The sequence below is a fragment of the Balaenoptera ricei genome, chromosome 3 (genome assembly GCF_028023285.1).
Source record: "Balaenoptera ricei isolate mBalRic1 chromosome 3, mBalRic1.hap2, whole genome shotgun sequence".
Taxonomy (NCBI): domain Eukaryota; kingdom Metazoa; phylum Chordata; class Mammalia; order Artiodactyla; family Balaenopteridae; genus Balaenoptera; species Balaenoptera ricei.
Window position 1 is genome coordinate 156,023,417 of NC_082641.1, and position 16,908 is coordinate 156,040,324.

A 16,908-nucleotide genomic window follows, 5' to 3' on the forward strand; every position below is an offset into this window, starting at 1 on the left:
GTGTAAATCAAGGAACATCAGTGTAGGGATTTCTTTTAATTTATTTTTTACCTGCTTGCAAGAATCAGTTAAAGGTTGCCAGCTTGGTTGCAGATGAACGGACGTTTGAAGTTCACCACACTACTTCATGTGGAATAGGAGAATAGACTTCCAGCGCCCTCAAGGCTGTGACCTTGCAGCCATTTTACGTAGCACAGCATCCCCCTAGAGGGATGAACCTTTCCCTGCCCGAAAAGTAGCCGCTCTTGTAGAAGCTTTGCTTTTTGTAACAGGCTTTTGTTTCCAGGTGACATGTCTGTGGAAGACTTAATTCTGAATAGAAATATAGATATTACTGGAAACTAATTGTTTTTTTCTATTATACTCTGCTTTATCAAAAAAGTAAAACATTTACATTGTGCTACAGAAATTCAGATGTTGTCGTGCAATCTTTAAACAATAAATGAATGATTTGCCCTTAAAAACAAAAAACAAAAAACAAAAAAAACTTCATTGTGATTTTGTTTGGGATTATTTTAATCCTGTAAATTAAATGGGAAAGAAGTTAAATCTTTATTATATTGCCTTTTAGCCAGAAACTTGATAGATAGATAGATAAATCCATTTATCTTCAAATCTCATTTTTAACTCTAATAAAAGTGTAACCATTTTCTTCAAATAATATGTTAATATATTTTGTGAAGGTCATTTCCAAATATTTTATATTTACATTCTTCTTTCTGATGTTTCTTAGATATTCTTTGCTACTCTTTCTCTGACTTTTTTTGGTATAATAGTAATATATGTTTCTGGTAGAAAAAAATGAGAAGAAATCAAGAGAAAACAACCTAAATATAATTCTAATAGTCAACACCCAGATTCCAATACAGTTAACTTTTTGGTGTACTCACTAAATGCTTTTTATATTCTTATGTATGTGTATTTTTATATTTCTTATGTAAATGAGATATCATACTGTTCTGTAACTTCTTTCATCTACTATACAAGGAACATCTCATGTCAGTGTATGCACTTCATTGCTGGATGCTATTCTGTTATACAGATGTACCTTAATTTATTTAACCAGACCTTTACTGGGGACCTTTGTTGTTGTTTCTAACTTTCCAGCATGAAATCATTCTGTGATAAAGCTCTTTTTACCTCCTCAATTCCAAAGAGCCTTGACATTTTATTAAGTATCGGATATATACAAAAGAATATTTATAAAATAAATGTTTAAGGATAAAAAAAGTAACAAGGACATGATCACTTGTGCACCTACTGTCCCATTTAAGACACAGAACATTTAAGCCCCTATGTGTCCCTCTCCAATCCCATCCTTCCTAATCATTCTATATATACATCTGTTTGTGTATGTATATATACATATATATGTATGTATATATGATTTTTGCATGCTTTTGAACTTCATATAATTGGAATTTACCATATGGGTCTTTCTGGGACATACTTTTTCCACTTAATAACATGTTCCTGAGATGCATCCACGTTGTTGCAAATAACTACAGTTTATTCATGTTTATTTCTGTATAGTATTCAATTATATGAATATACCAGAATTTTACTGCATTCTACTGTTGGTGAATATCTTGGTTATTTCTAGTTTTTGCTCTTACAGATATGCTACTATGAACATCTTGTACCTACCGCCCACTACATGTGTACAAGAGTTTCTCTAGGCCAAACATCAGAGAGTAGAATTGCTGAGTCAAAAGGCATGCATACCTTCAACCTAATAGATAATGCAAATTATCTTCCAAAATGGTTGAAATAAATTGACTCTCCCACAAACACTGTATAAGAATTCAGTGGTTCCACATCTCTAATTCTTGGTATTCCACATTGAAAAATTTTTGTCAAGCTGATGAGATTGAAATAATATGCCACTGTGGTTTTAATTTGCATTTCCCTGATTACAAATGAAGTTGAACATATTTTCATATGTTATTTTACCGTTTGTGTTCTCTCTTCAGTGATATGCCCAGTCAAATCTTTTTCCCCTTTAAAATAAATTAGGTTGTAGTTTTCTGAATGGCTTATAGTTTTTATATGGTCTGGATACTAACCCTTTGTCATATGGGTATAGCAAATACCCTCTCCCAGTGTGTGACTCACCTTTTCACTTCTGTTATGGTATATCTTGATGAACAGAAGTTCTTCATTTTAATGTAATTGACTTTAATAGTAATTTACTTTACTCCCTGTGCTTTTCTGTCTCGCTTCAGAGATTCTTCTCATCCGTTAATTGAAAAGGGCATTTTCTTTTATTACTTTCAAAAAGTTTAAAAACTCTACCTAATTTTGAGTCTTTTAGACACCTAGAACTGATTTTTGGCATGTGGTGTGAGGTAGGGGTTCAGATACCTTCTTTTCTATATGAATACCCAGTTGTCTCAGCATCAGTTATTTATAGCTCATACTTTCTCAACTGATTTTCAGTGTCCGTTCTGATACACTTGAGAATCAACTTGCCGAGTTCCACTATCCATTCCTCAATGCCCACCAGTCAAAATAAATACTTTGTTGGGATTTTAAATGTAATAAAAGAAATCTATGGATCAATTGGAAAAGCAATGACAACTTTATAATATTGAATTTTCCTACCCATAAACATAGTATCTCTTTCCATTTATTTAAATTTCCTTTGATTTCTCTCAGTCATTTTATGATTTTCTGTATATAGGTCTTACTCATATTTTGTTAAATCTCTTCCTAGGTAATTAATATTTTTGATACTACTGTAAATGGCATCTGTCTTTTTATTACACGTTCTAATTTTTTGTTGCTGGTATATAGAAATGCATTTTTAAAATATTGACCTTATAAGTATCAATTTTACTAAAAAAAATCTTAATTCTATTTTTATGTGTAGGAAAATTTTTAAAGTGGGGGGAAGGGAAGAAGGAAACGGACCAGAAAAAGAATTTAAGCCATAAACCAACAAAGCACTGATAGTTCCAAACATGTCAGACACTAAAATGACTGATAATAGGCTCAAGTGGTTTATAAAACCTATAAAAAGACTACACCAGCAAAGTCCCCATCTTTAATATGTATTTTTATGTCTATGTAAAAATCTTATCTCCTGCAGATGACTCCCTAGTTTCTGCTCTCTAATCATTATAAACTGTATATAAATTTTATACTATCTGATATTTCCAACACCTGATTGACTTTTTGTGGGTGATGTGAGTTGCTTGTTATTTTGTTGGGTCTCGCTCATGATGCTTTTCTTTTCTAATTGTGAATTCATATTTCTATGGGAATTCTTTGAAGCCTAGATAGAAGGGAGTTCATTTAAAAAGGATTTGCATGTGTTTCTGCCAGATGCTCATGGGTACTACTGAAGGAGGGCCACTTTAAACTAAATTCTCAGCTTGAAGGTTTTCCAGACCACCCAGGTAGTGCAACTCTGGCAACAAAACTCACACGTGAGGGCTAGCTTGTACTTAGAAACTTTCAGGAAAGATTTTTCTTCTCCTTTACCAGCGCCAAATTTTAACATAAGCAAATGTCTGCATTGTTGTCTGCAATGGGGGCAATTTTATTTCTAGTATACCCTTTCGAGCTTTATGTAGGATTGTCTTTTATGCTGCCCTCTTTGGGCTGGACCTAGGCTTTGTCAACTATCATCCATATTTCACAAGGCTGTGAACACTGGATCTCAAGATCCCCTGATTTGTCAAAAGTCCTCAGTGCAAAGGCCATTATCAGTGCCTGGGTCATCTCACTTGGGCCTTGCTTAGAATTCCTTTTGGCCTTACTTTATTAGCAGGTCCCTGATGCATTTAAAAATATATATATTTCTATATTTTATTCATTGTTTTTAGTTATTCTCAATGGGAAGTTTGTTAAGGGCATGTAGTTTGCTAAGCACCCCCCACCTCACTTCAGCTACACCTTCTCATATCCTAGATCTTTCATTTCCAATATCTATTTCACCTCCTAAATCTCAATTTCAAATATCTTCTCTATGGCCATCATCTCCTATCTTTGGGTGCCTCTAATTTACCAGTCCCACCTTAACAATTCTCCAGCCCTATTAGGACTCCCAATTCAATCACCCACAAATATTCACTGGCCCTTTACTCAGGTTCTTCCTCATCCACATTAGAGTCAACGCTAGGTCTCTGTGTTGCAAAATACAATAAAAATAGTGCCTTCTGTACTTGTGCCATGCTATGGTACTGACTTTGTGTTTCATCATCATAATCACTCCTTTATACACACCCTCCATGTCTTTTTTTTTTTTTTAAGTTTCATTAGGTCCCATTTGTTTATTTTTGTTTTTATTTCCATTTCTCTAGGAGGTGGATCAAAAAAGATCTTGCTGTGATTTATGTCAAAGAGTGTTCTTCCTATGTTTTCCTCTAAGAGTTTTATAGTGTCCAGTCTTACGTTTAGGTCTCGAATCCATTTTGAGTTTATTTTTGTGTATGGTGTTAGGGAGTATTCTAATTTCATTCTTTTCCATGTAGCTGTCCAGTTTTCCCAGCACCACTTATTGAAGAGACTGTCTTTTCTCCATTGTATATCTTTGCCTCCTTTGTCATACATTAGTTGACCATAGGTGCGTGGGTTAATCTCTGGGCTTTCTATCTTGTTCCATTGATGTATGTTTCTGTTTTTGTGCCAGTACCATATTGTCTTGATTACTGTAGCTTTGTAGTATAGTCTGAAGTCAGGGAGTCTGATTCCTCCAGCTCCGATTTTTTCCCTCAAGACTGCTTTGGCTATTCGGGGTCTTTTGTGTCTCCATACAAATTTTAAGATGATTTGTTCTAGTTCCGTAAAAAATGCTATTGGTAATTTGATAGGGATTGTATTGAATCTGTAGATTGCTTTGGGTAGTATAGTCATTTTCACAATGTTGATTCTTCCAATCCAAGAACATGGTATATCTCTCCATCTGTTGGTATCATCTTTAATTTCTTTCATCAGTGTCTTATAGTTTTCTGCATACAGGTCTTTTGTCTCCCTAGGTAGGTGTATTCCTAGGTATTTTATTCTTTTTGTTGCAATGGTAAATGGGAGTGTTTCCATAATTTCTCTTTCAGATTTTTCATCATCGGTGTATAGGAATGCAAGAGATTTCTGTGCATTAATTTTGTATCCTGCAACTTTACCATATTCATTAATTAGCTCTAGCAGTTTTCTGGTGGCAGTTTTAGGATTCTCTATGTATAGTATCATGTCATCTGCAAACAGTGACAGTTTTACTTCTTCCTTTCCAATTTGTATTCGTTTTATTTCTTTTTCTTCTCTGATTGCCGTGGCTAGGACTTCCAGAACTATGTTGAATAATAGTGGTGAGAGTGGACATCCTTGTCTCGTTCCTGATCTTAGAGGAAATGCTTTCAGTTTTTCACCATGAATGATGTTTGCTGTGGGTTTGTCATATATGGCCTTTATTATGTTGAGGTAGGTTCCCTCTATGCCCACTTTCTGGAGAGTTTTTATCATAAATGGGTGTTGAATTTTGTCAAAAGCTTTTTCTGCATCTATTGAGATGATCATATGGTTTTTCTTCTTCAACTTGTTAATATGGTGTATCACATTTTGCGTATATTGAAGAATCCTTGCATCCCTGGGATAAATCCCACTTGATCGTGGTGTATGATCCTTTTAATGTGTTGTTGGATTCTCTTTGCTAGTATTTTGTTGAGGATTTTTGCATCTATATTCATCAGTGCTATTGGTCTGTAATTTTCTTTTTTTGTAGTGTCTTTGTCTGGTTTGGGGATCAGGGTGATGGTGGCCTCATAGAATGAGTTTGGGAGTGTTCCTTCCTCTGCAATTTTTTGGAAGAGTTTGAGAAGGATAGGTGTTAGCTCTTCTCTAAATGTTTGATAGAATCCACCTGTGAAGCCATCTGGTCCTGGACTTTTGTTTGTTGGAAGATTTTTAATCACAGTTTCAATTTCATTACTTGTGATTGGTCTGTTCATATTTTCTGTTTCTTCCTGGTTCAGTCTTGGAAGGTGATACCTTTGTAAGAATTTGTCCATTTCTTCCAGGTTGTCCATTTTATTGGCATAAAGTTGCTTGTAGTAGTTTCTTAGGATGCTTTGTATTTCTGCGGTGTCTGTTGTCAACTTCTCCTTTTTCATTTCTGATCTTATTGATTTGAGTCCTCTCCCTCTTTTTCTTGATGAGTCTGGCTAATGGCTTATCAATTTTGTTTATCTTCTCAAAGAACCAGCTTTTAGTTTTATTGATCTTTGCTATTGTTTTGTTTCTATTTCATTTATTTCCGCTCTGATCTTTATGATGTCTTTCCTTCTGCTAACTTTGGGTTTTGTTTGTTCTTCTTTCTCTAGTTTCTTTAGGTGTAAGGTTAGATTGTTTCCTTGAGATTTTTCTTGTTTCTTTTGTTAGGCTTGTATAGCTATAAACTTCCCTCTTAGAACTGCCTTTGCTGCATCCCATAGGTCTTGGGTCGTCGTGTTTTCATTGGCATTTGCCTCTAGGTATTTTTTGATTTCCTCTTTGATTTCTTCAGTGATGTCTTGGTTATTTAGTAACGTATTGTTTAGCCTCCATGTCTTTGTGTGTTTTACGTTTTTTTCCCTGTAATTCATTTCTAATCTCATAGCATTGTGGTCAGAAAAGATGTTTGATATGATTTCAATTTTCTTAAATTTACTGAGGCTTGATTTGTGACCCAAGACGTGATCTATCCTGGAGAATGTTCCGTGTGCACTTGAGAAGAACGTGTAATCTGCTGTTTTTGGATGGAATGTCCTATAAATATCAATTAAATCTATCTGGTCTATTGTGTCATTTAAAGCTTCTGTTTCCTTATTTATTTTCATTTTGGATGATCTGTCCATTGGTGTAAGTGAGGTGTTAAAGTCCCCCACTATTGGGCTTCCCTGGTGGCGCAGTGGTTGGGAGTCCGCCTGCCAATGCAGGGGACATGGGTTCGTGTCCCGGTCCGGGAAGATCCCACATGCCGCGGAGCGGCTAGGCCCGTGAGCCACAACTACTGAGCCTGCACGTCTGGAGCCTGTGCTCTGCAATGGGAGAGGCCGCGACAGTGAAAGGCCCGCACACCGTGATGAAGAGAGGACCCCGCTCGCCGCAACTGGAGAAAGCCCTCGCAGAGAAACGAAGACCCAACACAGCCAAAATAAATAAATAAATATATTTAAAGTTCCCCACTATGATTGTGTTACTGTCAATTTCCTCTTTTATAGCTGTTAGCAGTCGCCTTATGTACTGAGGTGCTCCTATGTTGGGTGCATATATATTTATAATTGTTATATCTTCTTCTTGGATTGATCCCTGGATCATTATGTAGTGTCCTTCCTTGTCTCTTGTAACATTCTTTATTTTAAAGTCTATTTTATCTGATATGAGTATAGCTACTCCAGCTTTCTTTTAATTTCCATTTGCATGGAATATCTTTTTCCATCCCCTCACTTTCAGTCTGTATGTGTCCCTAGGTCTGAAGTGGGTCTCTTGTTGACAGCATATGTATGGGTCTTGTTTTTGTATCCATTCAGCAAGCCTGTGTCTTTTGGTTGGAGCATTTAATCCATTCACGTTTATGGTAATTATCGATATGTATGTTCCTATGACCATTTTCTTAATTGTTTTGGGTTTGTTTTTGTAGGTCCTTTTCTTCTCTTGTGTTTCCCACTTAGAGAAGTTCCTTTAGCACTTGTTGTAGAGCTGGTTTGGTGGTGCTGAATTCTCTTAGCTTTTGCTTGTCTGTAAAGCTTTTGATTTCTCCATCCAATCTAAATGAGATCCTTGCCGGGTAGAGTAATCTTGGTTGTAGGTTCTTCCCTTTCATCACTTTAAGTATATCATGCCACTCCCTTCTGGCTTGTAGAGTTTCTGCTGAGAAATCAGCTGTTAACCTTATGGGAGTTCCCTTGTATGTTATTTGTCGTTTTTCCCTTGCTGCTTTCAATAATTTTTCTTTGTCTTTAATTTTTGCCACTTTGATTACTATGTGTCTTGGCGTGTTTCTCCTTGGGATTATCCTGTATGGGACTCTCTGCGCTTCCTGAACTTGGGTGGCTATTTCCTTTCCCATTGTAGGGAAGTTTTCGACTATAATCTCTTCAAATATTTTCTCTGGTCCTTTCTCTCTCTCTTCTCCTTCTGGGACCCCTATAATGCGAATGTTGTTGCGTTTAATGTTGTCCCAGAGGTCTCTTAGGCTGTCTTCATTTCTTTTCATTCTTTTTTCTTTAGTCTGTTCCACAGCAGTGAATTCCACCATTCTGTCTTCCAGGTCACTTATCCGTTCTTCTGCTTCAGTTTTTCTGCTATTGATTCCTTCTAGTGTAGTTTTCATTTCAGTTATTGTATTGGTCATCTCTGTTTGTTTGTTCTTTAATTCTTCTAGGTCTTTGTTAAACATTTCTTGCATCTTCTCGGTCTTTGTCTCCATTCTTATTCCGAGGTCCTGGATCATCTTCACTATCATTATTCTGAATTCTTTTTCTGGAAGGTTGCCTATCTCCACTTCACTGAATTGTTTTTCTGGGGTTTTTTCTTGTTCCTTCATCTGGTATATAGCCCTCTGCCTTTTCATCTTGTCTATCTTTCTGTAAATGTGGTTTTTGTTCCACAGGCTGCAGGATTGTAGTTTTTCTTGCTTCTGCTGTCTGCCCTCTCACCCTCCATGTCTTTTTTTTTTTTTTTTTTTTTTCTTCCTGCTTCTCTCATCTGATCTGGCACAGTTATTGCTTAAACCCACATTTATCTGCCTACTCTGTACCTAGTTCTGGAGGAAAACAAGCAACTAGGCTAACTGGTTTCCTTCTAAATTTATGTGGCTTCAGGATGTAGAGAAATCCTTCTGTATTCCTCTAGTCAGTTCTCTCCACCACCTTTCAAAGCAGCTTCTCTCTGCAAATCCCCAGCCTTCCCTGACCCCGGCCCCCTTTCTCAGTTGATGGCTTCCCTTATTCCATGGAGACATCCTCATCCACTCACCACCAAACTCCCTGCACGTTTAATAGATGCTCCTCTTTTCCTCTTGTGACTTCAGATGAACTCTCCATGTTCACATCTAGGGCCATCCTTTCCACTTGTGCACAGTATCCCACTCCCTTTTTCTCCCCTCCACCCCTATGAGTGGTTCTCTGTCATTCTGACTCTCCTCCTGCTCTGAGAATGAACACATCCTGTCAGATTTTTTTTTTTTCTTAACATAAGAGACAACTTCTTCTGGGAAGATGAAGTTGATGTACTTTCCCATATTCCTCCAGCTAAGTGAAACTAACACCCTTGGACATTACATATAAAAGAAACATAAGAAGGCTGAAAGGTAGAGAGAGGAAGGCAGATCAGCTAGGGACTTTGAGGCCTGAGGAATGACACACGGTTAGTTCCTACCTTGTTTGTTTGTTTACCTCATATATGCCAGACTTGGAGCTGAAGAAGCTAGCAACCTGCAAACGCCAACAGGCACAGACAAAAAAAAAAAACCTTCAACCAAAGCGTGCTCTGCTTAGCCAGAGAACCAGGAATAGGTCAGCCTAGTGAAATAGAAAACTTTTAGAATTATCTAAGCAGCTCTACTCCAGCCAAAAACCACAGAAAAAAAACAAAACAAAACTGTGACCCCACTCCCACCCATGCCAGGCAAGTCCTAGAGGGGAGACTAGACTTCAGCCTTCCGCTAGGCTGTACCAAGGCACCCCAACACACCTGCCAAGGTGGTGGCAGAGAAGGATACATAGGGAGCTGGGAGTTTCATCCCCACCAGGCATGAATGATACACACTCTCCTCCCTCCCCTCTCCACAGTACCAGTGGAGACCACACGGGGAGCCTGGACTTCCACCCCCACTGGCAGTAACAAGGCCTCTCTCCCCATCCCAGATGGGGTACTGCCAGAGAAGGCCTAGGGGAGCTTCCGGGCTTTTGCCACCACCCGGCGGTAATGAGGCACTTCTGCCCCTCCCATCCAGGAAGGCATCTGTGAAGGCCTCGTGAGAAGCTGGCACTCCCACACCTGCCCAGCAGTAATGAGGACCTCACAGCTGTAAGAGAGCATAGACTTTGCCTTCTAGGTCACTGTGTAACCCCAGTGCCTGGAATGAGAGGGGCTAGTTGCATGATCTCGCTCAAATCACTCATCTCTTCTGTGTCGCAATTTGTTCCTCTGTAAAATGAGAATGAAAATAATAGCATCTACCTGTAGGTTGCTGTGAGGATTAAATGAGTCCATACATATAAAGCTCCTAGAATAGAAAGTGTTAGCCATTGCTGCTGCTGCTGGCATTGTCATTATTCACTCCTTACTGATTTATGTGCCTCTTAAAATATAGCTTTAGCCGTATCCCATGAGTTTTGATTTGTAGTGTTTTCATTATTTTTATTTTCTAAATATTCTATGATTGCAATCATATTTCCCCTTTTGTGCCCAAGAGATATAGAGAAGGGTATTTTTGAATTTCCAAGTGGGTGGGAAATTTTTGTTTAAATGTTCCTAATTTATAGTTTTATTGCTCTGTGGTCAGAGAATGTCTGTGCACTTTGTGCTTTAGGAGATTTGTTGATGTTTTCTTTATAGTCTAGTACATGATCTATTTTAAAAAATAAGTTCTTCAATTAAAATAGTTTTTCCCCTTTTCCTCATTGTGAAGGATACATCTTATCCCTAGCATAAAAGCTGGAAACATACTTTCCAACACACCAAACTAGACATTTAAATGAAATAAAAGCGTCAATCATGTTGAGTTAACATGCTTTATTCCCATTCAATTTGCAGTAAGCACACATTGCAAAGTTCCCCAGATGGAGAGAAATGGGAGCAGGCATACTCAGACTTCAGGTGTGATTGGTTAGTTGTTCTTCTGCTGCCTCTTTTCTCCCTCTAATTTTTTTCTTGTAAAGAAGGCATTTAATTCTAGTTGTAGCAGATTGTCATTTCCATAAGTGGCCACAGCAATATTTCTGACCCCACACGCTGTTCCAGGACCTTGCCACTTCCCGTCAAGAGGTGAAGTCTATTCCCTTCCCCTTGAACTGGAGTAGAACTTTATGACTGCCCCAACAAAAAGAGGATGGGGTGGATGTCATGTTGCATGACTTCCCAGCTGGGTCATAAATGGCAATACAGCCTCTGCCTGACTGTCTCGTGATGCCCACTCTTGGAAGCCAGTCACCATGTTGTGAGGAAGCTCAGGCTACATAGAGAGGCTGCTTGTAGGTGTTGAGGTCCCAGCAATAGCCACCATCAGTCAGCAGACATGTGAGTGAGCGAGTGAGTGAGTCTTCAGGGGATCTTAGCCCCAAGTCATCTCCACAGCCCCTGTCTGAATTGTGACCCACAGACCCAATAAGCATTATAAACAGTTGTTTTACCTCATTGATTTGTAGGGTAATTTGGTCCTCAGCTATAGTAACCATATCTCTAAGGATACAGTGACCCCAGCTAATCAGAAAATTCCAACTAGAAGGTGGGTGTTATAATGAGAAAAACATGAGACTACGACCTGGGAGACCTAGGTCATAGTCTGGATTAACTCATAATTGACCTTAGGACCTTGAACATATCATGTAACCTTTCTGAGTCCTAACATTTGAACCTTTTAGGCCCCTTCAAGTTCTACCATTAATTAAGGCCTTGATAGAGAACAATATGAAAAGGTTTCATATTGGAAATACTCGATCTCTTGAGTGACTGCATATCTATATGTAATCAATGACATTCTTGGTTTTACAGTTAACTCTCTCAGGGAAATCTTATTTCCCTCATTTCCAAACTATGGGAAAATTTTTCCAAAGTATTGACAGCAGAGAATAGGGTCATTTTTTATCAACCCAATTTTAGCATAAAATAAATTAGAAAGCTGGCTGGGCCTTTGCTGCAAAACGTGGGCTCCCGAGTCTCAGTTCATGGTAATATATTAACCACTGCTTAGATTCTCGACTTTTATATTGTTCAGTCATCTTTGCCTGCTATTTAGGGTGTTCTTTGTTAGTTACCCGGTGACTTGCTGCCAGAATATGCTTACAGAGATTTTACTGTCTCTCTCTAGATTCAGCAGTTTGAGAACGTTAAATGTGCCTTGCAAAGCTAAATCTGCTATGGGATATATAAGGCTGGTTTCTCATCAGTTGTAATTCTCTGGTAGTTGCATTGTTAAGAGGAGTCATCTATTATTCCACATACTACATTCCAGAAGAAGCTAAAGCAAGTGTTTAATGCATGCTTTCCAGGGCACAATACTGCACAGTCCCTAGAGTGTGATGACTTGGGACAGCTGCCCCAAGTCAATATTCAGGGGACCCAGCCATGCTGGCAGCTTGTCAGTGACTCAAAGAGCACCAGCTGGGGCCCTGTAACATGCTTGTACCACACTTACAGAGAAACAGTCTTTTTTATTAAAGTAAATTTATTTATTTATTATTTATTTTTGGCTGCGTGGGGTCTTCGTTGCTACGCATGAGCTTTCTCTAGCTGTGGAGAGCGGGTGCTACTCTTCGTTGCGGTGCATGGGCTTCTCATTGTGGTGGTTTCTCTTGTTGTGGAGCCCAGGCTTTAGCCATGCAGGCTTCAGTAGTTGTGGCACATGGGCTCAGTAGTTGTGGCACATGGGCTCAGTAGTTGTGGCACATGGATTTAGTTGCTCTGCGGCATGTGGGATCTTCCCAGACTAGCGCTCAAACCCGTGTCCCCTGCATTGGTAGGCGGATTCGCAACAACTGCGCCACCAGGGAAGTCCTGAGAAACCCTCTTAACTTGCCTCTTTTTCCTGGAGTCACCAGAATCACCGCCTATTCCCTTTGTACCCCAGCGTTCGCACCACAGAACAAGGTTAGTAGGTTACCTTCTGATATGAATTGTATCCTCCCTGTGAAGCAGTTGTTTCCTACGTCTGTTTAGGACACTTGCATTTTGTTATTTTAATGATGTGATATCATTAAATATTACATAAATAGATGAAATATGAAGACAAAGAAAAGAGTTTTTTCTAGTGAACAAGTCAAAAGCTTCCTAAAGTGTGAGCGATATAGCTGCAAAAGATTGTGGGAAAAACTCTAGAAGAATTCTGCACTCAGAACGCTTCCCCTTTATCTATAAGTTTTCATTCTCCTTTAAAGACACCCATACTTTAAATCTCAGTTAATGTTATGGGTGTTCTTTATTCAAGAGTGATGCCCTGTGCTCAAAAGCCTTGCTCCTGTGTCAAAAGATTGGGCAACTTATATATGCTTGTTTTCAGTGAAACAAAATGTTTTTGGAAATTTTCATTTTTTGACTTGTTACTTTAACCTACTTTTTAACAGAGCAACACATGCTCCTGAGGAATAAGTTGGCTTGAACTGTACATAAATTCAGCTCATCTCTACTTTCTGTTTCATCACAACAAATAAAGAACTGTGCAGACTGCCCTTTCCTGCTGCCAAACTACAAACTGCCACTTTGTGATTTTGTTTTCACATCAAGGATACTCTTCAGCTTTAGCCAGATCTCCCCAGGCCATTTCCCCCTCACTTTCCAGATTAATTCTAGAGGAATGTGATCTATTCCAGCCCCCAAAAAACCTCACTGGGATGGTTCTAAGTTCATTTACACAGGGAATCCTCTGCTATTTACCCCAATCTCAAAAGCTCCCCTACCACTTGCCCCAGGCAATTCCCTAGTACAGCACCTGGTTCCTTCAATTCTTTGCTTTAACCAGTGTTTATTGGGCACCTACCACATGTCAGGCTCAGCGCCAGGTACTAGGTGTGCTGTAGTGAATAAAATGTGTTTACTTTATATTGTCAACAACAGAACTGTAGTATGGGCAGAAGAGCAGTAGCTACGTCTTTTTTTTTTTTTTTTCTTTTCTTGCTCTCCTTTTTCTTTTTCTTTTTCTTTTTTCACACACACACACTGTATTTTATTTTTACAAGAGATAAATAGACTGACACCAAGCATTGTACATGGATGACCACAACAAAAGCAACAATGATTGCAATTACCAAACATGAAACACACTCATACTATGTCATAATATTGACATTCAGTCCAGTAATCCTCCACTGTAACAGCTCCTTTACTTTGCAGTGAAAATTGATTTGTATATTCTTTGCCTCTGAGTCCTTGTGGGATTTTTTTTTTTTTAATTCAGACAGAAAGTCACAAAAATTATACTCATCCTCATCAGTTCACTCAGTCCCATGTAATTAATTTTTTTTTCATCTTGATCTTTTGTTAGCACTTTTATGAGTTCATCAGTTTTTCATTAGAGTTCTGAAAATGCTTATTCATTCAGTTCAGCAGTACAGTCAGTTACCAGAAACCTGTACTTGTCAGAGTCTTTTCCATGAATTTCTTGAAGATGAAACCCTTTTATAGGAACATATTTGCAAAATCATCAGAGTACACCCAGAACTGTCTGTAAATGACAAAAGACTTAAAAATGACCACGGTTAAAGATTTGATGAAAGTTCATAATAATGCAGTTGACAAGAAAATTAGTTATTTCTGAGATATACATTTTAAAGTAATAACTAGGATTATTACCTATAACATTATACCAGAACATACAAGATTTTTAGAACTTTCATGTAATGTCTGAAACATTTATATTAACATATTTCCATACATATTTCCATACAAATACAAATATAAGATTTTTAGAAATTTCATGTAATGTCTGAAACATTTATATTAACATATTTCCATACAAATAACCCAATGAAAGTTTAGTATTAGTTGTTTTGTTTGTTTTTTTATACTGCAGGTTCTTATTAGGCATCAGTTTTATACACATCAGTGTATACATGTCAATCCCAATCGCCCAGTTCAGCACACCACCATCCCCACCTCACCGCAGTTTTCCCCCCTTGGTGTCCATATGTCCATTCTCTACATCTGTGTTTCAACTTCTGCCCTGCAAACTGGCTCATCTGTACCATTTTTCTAGGTTCCGCATACATGCATTAATATACGATATTTGTTTTTCTCTTTCTGACTTACTTCACTCTGTATGACAGTCTCTAGATCCATCCACGTCTCAACAAATGACTCAATTTCGTTCCCTTTTATGGCTGAGTAATATTCCATTGTATATATGTACCACAACTTCTTTATCCATTCGTCTGTTGATGGGCATTTAGGTTGCTTCCATGACCTGGCTATTGTAAATAGTGCTGCAATGAACATTCGGGTGCATGTGTCTTTTTGAATTACGGTTTTCTCTGGGTATATGCCCAGTAGTGGGATTGCTGGGTCATATGGTAATTCTATTTTTAGTTTTTTAAGGAACCTCCATATTGTTCTCCATAGTGGCTGTATCAATTTACATTCCCACCAACAGTGCAAGAGGGTTCCCTTTTCTCCACACCCTCTCCAGCATTTGTTGTTTGTAGATTTTCTGATGATGCCCATTCTAACAGGAGTGAGGTGATACCTCAATGTAGTTTTGATTTGCATTTCTCTAATAATTAGTGATGTTGAGCATCTTTTCATGTGCTTCGTGGCCGTCTGTATGTCTTCTTTGGAGAAATGTCTATTTAGGTCTTCTGCCCATTTTTGGATTGGGGTGTTTGTTTCTTTGATATTGAGCTGAATGAGCTGTTTATATATTTTGGAGATTAATCCTTTGTCCGTTGATTCATTTGCAAATATTTTCTCCCATTCTGAGGGTTGTCTTTTCGTCTTGTTTATGGTTTCCTTTGCTGTGCAAAAGCTTTGAAGTTTCATTAGGTCCCACTTGTTTATTTTTGTTTTTCTTTCCATTTCTCTAGGAGGTGGGTCAAAAAGATCTTGCTGTGATTTATTTCATTGATTGTTCTGCCTATGTTTTCCTCTAAGAGTTTTAGAGTGTCTGGCCTTACATTTTAGGTCTTTAATCCATTTTGAGTTTATTTTTGTATATGGTGTTAGGGAGTGTTCTAATTTCATACTTTTACATGTAGCTGTCCAGTTTTCCCAGCACCTCTTATTGAAGAGGCTGTCTTTTCTCTATTGTATATGCTTGCCTCCTTTATCAAAGATAAGGTGACCATATGTGCGTGGGTTTATCTCTGGGCTTGCTATCCTTTTACATTGATCTATATTTCTATTTCTGTGCCAGTACCATGTTGTCTTAATGACTTATTGTCTTAATTGGAGCTTTGTAGTAGAGTCTGAAGTCAGGGCACTGATTCTGCCAGCTCCGTTTTTTTTTTTTTTTTTTTTCTCAAGATTGCTTTGGCTATTTGGGGTCTTTTGTGTCTCAATACAAATTGTGAAACTTTTTGTTCTAGTTCTGGGAAAAATGCCAGTGGTAGTTTCATAGGGATTGCATTGAATCTGTAGATTGCTTTGGGTAGTATAGTCATCTTCACAATGTTGATTCTTCCAATCCAAGAACATGGTCTATCTCTCCATCTGTTTGTATCATCCTTAATTTCTTTCTTCAGTGTCTTATAGTTTTCTGCATACAGGTCTTTTGTCTCCTTAGTTAGGTTTATTCCTAGGTATTTTATTCTTTTTGTTACAGTGGTAAATGAGAGTGTTTCCTTAATTTCTCTTTCAGATTTTTCATCATTAGTGTATATGTATGCAAGAGATTTCTGTGCCTTAATTTTGTATCCTTCTACTTTACCAAATTCATTGATTAGCTCTAGTAGTTTTCTGGTAGCATCTTTAGGCTTCTCTGTGTATAGTATCATGTTATCTGCAAACAGTGACAGCTTTACTTGTCTTCCGATTTGGATTCCTTTTGTTTCTTTTTCCTCTATGATTGCTGTGGCTAAAACCTCCAAAACTATGTTGAATAATAGTAGTGAGAGTGGGCAAGCTTGCCTTGTTCCTGATCTTAGAGGAAATGGTTTCAGTTTTTCACCATTGAGAACGATGTTGGCTGTGGGTTTGTCATATGTGGCTTTTATTCTGTTGAGGTAGGTTCCCTCTATGCCTACTTTCTGGAGAGTTTTTATCATAAATGGGCGTTGGATT